The sequence below is a fragment of the Echinops telfairi genome, unplaced genomic scaffold (assembly GCF_000313985.2).
Source record: "Echinops telfairi isolate 266 unplaced genomic scaffold, ASM31398v2 ScPeMD7_3;HRSCAF=10, whole genome shotgun sequence".
In the NCBI taxonomy this organism is placed as follows: Eukaryota; Metazoa; Chordata; class Mammalia; order Afrosoricida; family Tenrecidae; genus Echinops; species Echinops telfairi.
In genome coordinates this window covers 33421276-33427292 of record NW_022103899.1, presented here as the reverse complement: position 1 = coordinate 33427292, position 6017 = coordinate 33421276, and positions in this window count along the sequence as shown.

The window sequence follows — 6017 nt, the reverse complement described above, 5'->3', positions numbered from 1 at the left end:
AAGCATCATTCACTCTCTACTGCTTTGTTGTCTGAACCCATTCTTTACAAATGCCCCCTCCTTTTTAAAAATGTTTTTTGCTTTTACTTATTTCTCAAGTTGATAGAAAACTACATTAACCTAAGTTTCCTTTCCCCACATAGAACATTTATTTTACATTTTTCAAAGCTCCAAACTGGAATGCTTTTTAAGAAGAATTTCAAGTCTTACCTTGAATAATTTCATTCATAATTATTAAATAAGTTATTGTACACGTATATGACTTCCTTTTCATTTTACCTGCAAACACTTTTTTTGAAAGAAATAATTTTCAAGGAATGTCTACTTAGAAAGGCGATCTTCAAATGTGCACGGTATTCTATTCAACGATACCTGTTCTCATGGGCCCACGGACACGGCGGCTGCTGCCCTCAGTCCTTCTAACTCTCTGCCCTCTCATGGAGAAAGCTCCGTGTTGGGAGTTATGAGAATTGTCCTGATCTGTAACTATACGTATGTCCTCTCCTCCCTTTTTTTACACAAATGGGTTGAGACAAGACTTCTCACAAACATAATTGCCCAGTGTTGAAGCTGCCGGGTGTCAGTGAGTTGGATCTGACTCGTGGTGACCTCACGGACATCAGAACCTATGTCCGCTGGTCCTGTGCCATCTTTATGATAATTGGTGCGACCGAGTGCACATCTGTGCCCAACATGTCAGTGTATCTCATTGAGGGTTTTCTTTGTTTCTGCAGATTCTCTGTTTTATCACTCAGGATGCCCTTTTCTAGGGTTAATCCTTCTTGACGATGTGTCCAAAGCCTAAAAGCCATAAGTTGAAGTTGTAGGCAAAGGCCAACTACATGAGAAGCAGACGTGTGCCAGCCTGGTGTCAACACATTTGCTCATATTGAGCTTGAAGTCCAAAGGATGGAATCATCATCCATACTCTGTCCCCGGCACATTGGTGACCTTGGGCAAGACACTTCATCTCTCTGGAACATTATTTCCTCAGCTGAAGAATGCAGAGATTGTATTAATGGATGATTTCTGAGCTGTCATCCAGCTTTCAAACTCTTAAATTTCTATCATTTGAGACCTTTATGAATCATTCAACTAAACAGAAAGAAAAATTTGATTTCAAGGCTGAGCAGGGTCCTGCAAATTGAGTCAGTTACAACGCTTACGGCTGCTTGTGGTCAGGATAGGATGTGGAGTGCAGGAGAGTGTGGACATATGGACCTGTCTCCATTTGAGGGTCCAGAGGGCGCCTGTGCTGCGTAGGCTTTCATTGTCATAGGGATTTTATGCCATCCTAATGGAAGCCCAAAGAAATCACACTTTTTGCTTCATTTTGATCTGAAAAGTCTCTTTTTGACATTAGGAACAAGCATTTTTTTTCATATAGTTTATTTAGATGTGACTATTAGATGTGTTTCTTTTAAAGGAAACGTGTTATTTTATGCAATATGTATATTTACAATGTAAACAATACAATTCTTTAAGTAAAACAGGAGGGTAAAGGCAGAATATAAAAACAAAGCCATGCCAAATCTCATATCACAGAAATGACCATCTTGATTGCTCAGTGAAGGCTACTTTAAGAGAGAAGAACAAATCAATGGAAAATTTTTAATTGTAGGAAGGATTGTAGGTTTACTATAGATCACTTTCAATCATACAGTCTTGTGTTGGGGGGATGATCGGAGTTGGGTTAAGGATCTCACAGACTATGAGGTGCTTGACTACTAGATGGAAGCCCAGTGGTTTGAACCCCCAGAGGGGCCTCCGGAGACAAGCCTGGAAATCCGCTTCAGAAAAGTAAAAACAAACAAAAACTAAGCCACGCAGCAACACACGATGCCAATGCCCTGGCATTGATTCCAACTCCTAGAACATATAGAACTGAGTCGAACTGCCCTGCAGGATTTGCAGGGCTGTAATTTCTGTGGACCAGATGATTGTCGGATTCAAAAAGGCCAATACCATCTCATTTCAGCTCACGAATGCCCAGGATAGCCATCATTGTGTGTTCCCTTTCCATTTTGATGACTTCTACTTTTCCCAGGCTCATACTTCCCGCAGTCCATGTTCTGGTCCTTCATAGATGCATGCGCTGGTTTCCTCTCGTTTTCAGTCCTTCCACATCAGAAAACGAAGAGCCTGACTGCTTTACTCCAGCAACTCCATGAAAGTCAATAACTTGGAGGAGGCAGCCCTTTCCCAGTTACAATTTGAATGCCTTCCAATCTGAGGCTTCATCTCTTCCACCACTGTATCAGGTTATGTTCCACTACTTTTTATAAGGTTTTCAACAGCCAATTCCTTCAGAAGTCTCCACCAGCTTTTTCCACTTAGTTGATCTTAGTCTGAAAGCTCCACTGAAGTCTGTCCAGCCTGCTGGAGCTTGAAACACTGGTGGCACAGCTTCCAGCCTGACAGAAATGTACAAGCCACTGCTGTGTGGCAAATTGACAGGCAAAGTCAACAGCACAGGAAGCATCAAAAGAAGATTGATAGATTTCACAGTCACTGTACCAAAAACGATTAGTTGGCATTCAACTATTTGAAGAAGTATGTGAATATGATCAGGATTCCATGGTATTGCAGGAAAAAATACAAGATACCCTGAAGCATTGGTGCAAAAATGAGTAGTTACACCACTCACCATTACTCCTACCATTACTGTACTTGCAGCATTTTGCTTCCTGTCCCAGCAACCCTGTGCTCTTCAAGCCTGGAGGTCCTAATTTGAAGGAAGGAACACTCCCACCTAGAAACAGAGCACTGATTCCACTGAACTGGCAACTCAGAATGCCCCCTGGCCATTTGGGGTTCCTTTGGATCAACAGGTCAGGAAGGGCATCACTGTACTGAGTGGTGTGATTTATCCTGGTTACCAAGCAGACATTGGACTGGTGCTACATAATGGAGGTAAAGAAGAATATGTCTGGAATCCAGGAAATCCCGTAAGTTGTCTCTTAGTACTACCATGCCTTGTCATTAAAGTAAATGGGACACTACAGCAACCCAGTCCTGACAAGACTGCCAACTTCATTTCCCTCAGGAATTAAGTTCTGGATCACTCTGCCAAGCAAAGAACCATGGCCAGCTGAGATGCTAGCTGAGGGCAAAGGAAATACAGAATGGGCAGTGGAAGAAGGTAGTTCTACCTGTCAGCTACGATCACATGTTCAATTGCAAAAGTGAGGCTTGTGATTGCCAATATTTCTTTATATGTGCTTATTGAGTATCTTTTCCTTGTTCATGTATAATATACCAGATACAAATAGGTTCGGTGTATTTTCATTTATATGTGTGCTAGCTATATGATGTTGGGTGTAAACATAATTTCATTAATGTCTGGAAATTATATATGGCTAAAATATTGTGTACTAGTGCCAACTTGGCAAGGGGTGGACTGTGATAGGTTTATTGTGCCAATTAGGCCTCCATAGGAACATGTGGGTGGAGTTAATCTGGTTGCAGCTTGCTTGGAGGACAACTGAGATCTATACTTTGCGAGGCCAGCATCCTCTCTCTCTTTCTCCCTGGTGGTTAGACCAATGTGCTGCTGCTTGAGCTTGTTCTTTGCCTCAACCATGTGCTGAGCCAACAACAAAGAATACGTACAAAGATGAATGAAAAAGGAAATCTTGCTACAAAGTCATAGAAACCTTTTAAACCAGAGTATCAAAATATGAAGCCACCATTTCTCAACATATCGTCCATTGAGATCTATCTATGTCTAAAGGCAGTGCCTCCATCTCTTTAACCCCTTCCCTAAGAACTCTGCTTTCTTTGGTTTAAACCAGGCGAAACAGCAATTTGGGCATCCTTGAGGTGCTCAAACCATGTTCCTTTTTAATGTTCTTTGAGTTTGGGGAACAAGAGGAAGTCTGAGGGGCACTCCAATGAAATTCTCCTAGGACGGCCCTTTTATTGAGCTGGTCATTGTCATGCTGGAACAAACGTCCTCAGAACAGGCTTCCTGGACTTTACCTCATCAATGCAGTTTTCTAATTTCTTAAGTTTTTTCCCCTAATAAATTCTCATGATCATCCTTTGTTCTTTGAGAAATCCATCAAGATGACTTCTTTGGAATCCCCAAGTACCTAAAAATCACCATAAATCTGAGGCGACCTCTCTGCCTTGTATTTCACTGGACCAGCAGAGTCCCTAGGAAGCCACTATTTGGATTGGTCCTTTGTTTTGGAAGGCACCCTAACGAGACGATGACAAGCATATTCCTGAGAGAATGTGTTTGCAGGCATTCACCGATCACAGAGACATGTACATGCATTTTGTTTGTAGTAAACCAGTGTGTGAGCTGGAACCCTAGTTGCAGTGTTGACTTACTCCTGTAGATCCTTTATAAAGACGTTTGGAGCATGCTTGCTCCAAGTTTGACTAGAGGGAGGAGTGTCCAGCCAAAGCACGGAGACCGAGCTGGTCCTAGACATTTTCTGCGCCTTTACTTCTCCATTTGGAAACAGGAGTTCGTAGTTCAGGACTGGATGGTGTCCCTTCTGAAGAGAAATGTGAAAGCTGTAAACCTTGCCCCTGTGAATATGATCCTGTTTATAAAGAAGGTCTTTGACGGTATCATCAGCTAGGTCAATTTGAGGCCATTCTGAACCCTGAGCCCGCCTTAGAGAGGAGAGATGATGATGTTGCTGGGTGTGGAGTCCACTCTGACTCCCAGTCCCCTTATGTACAATGGAACAGGCAGATCCTACAGCGGTAAGCCCAGGAACACCGGGAATGAAGAGAAAGTTAGGAAAGAGGTCCGGAAGAGTTTCTCCCTCCGGGCCAAGCAAGGAATCAACCAGCCAATACCCTGATCTGGGTCTCGGCGTCCAGAACTGAGAGACAATGGATTTTTGTTGTTTGAAGCCACCCACGTTGTGGTATGTTGTTATGGCTGCCCCCCTCCTCTTCACTGCCTGCCCCTCCCCGCCCCGAGAAGTCCAGAGAGAACACAGTTGCCCTAAAGAGAACACATTCCATAAACATTATGCATTCACTGGGGTAATTTAATTCAGATTAAAAAATTGTTTTACAGCACTTATTTTAGCTCATATGCTAATGGCCTCCATTTGCTGTGTTTAATTCATGTTTGTGGGCATTCTCCCAAATACATATTCTGAATTAAATTAAGACGTCTTTTAAAAAAAAATCCTCCAGGAGCGGATTTCCAGTATACCTGACAGATTCCTATCCAATCTCTGCATCTTAATATATGACTGAATGGGAATAACGTGAATGGCCTCTGAATTTTTCCCATGTAGCTCATTTATGCGATTACTGGGGTTTGCTAAGAATTTGTCTCTTGTTGGCCATTAGAACCCTTACTAGAATATTTATTAGTTATTAACACAGAGATTGGATTTGCGTATGGGTGGGTGTGTATGCCCTGAAAACGAAACGTGATGCTCCACCTACTTACTACCAGGGCTCGTTTAGATGATCCTGTGCAATCCATGGATTTTACAAGAACTAAGTCTGAGAGTGGCTTTAGGGGAGACTTAGGAGAAAGCGGAGGGTCTGAGAGGGGCAGAAGCAGAGCAAGCTATGCTGCTTAATGTACCTTGGGCTTCTGGAATTCAGAGACTTAGGGATTCCAAGTAGCAGACATCTTTGTGCAGAGCATGGGGGCCTTCCTTAAAGTGATTGATAGAGGCCCAGGCATCCCAGCAGCAGTCCAAACTAAGCTACAATTTAAATTCACACCAGACAGCAGCGGCCTTTCTTTGGCCTGAGTGATCTTTATACACTCTTGTGAAATGCTTAAAAGGAAACAAAACAATTAAGTACAGTGTGTTGCTTCGTGTGCCAGAGGAGGTTATACTGTAGAAAAGGGTGAAGGAGCTCCCATGTCTTCCTCCCCCCACCCAATTTCTAACATTTCTCTGCCTGGATGTGCCTACCTGCCCAAAGAAGGGGAGGGAAGAAAATAGGGGGTGCTTGTTATAATTTATTAGTATAAAGTATTCAGAAATTTTAATCCTGTGTGTGGATTTTTTTGGGGAAAGTAT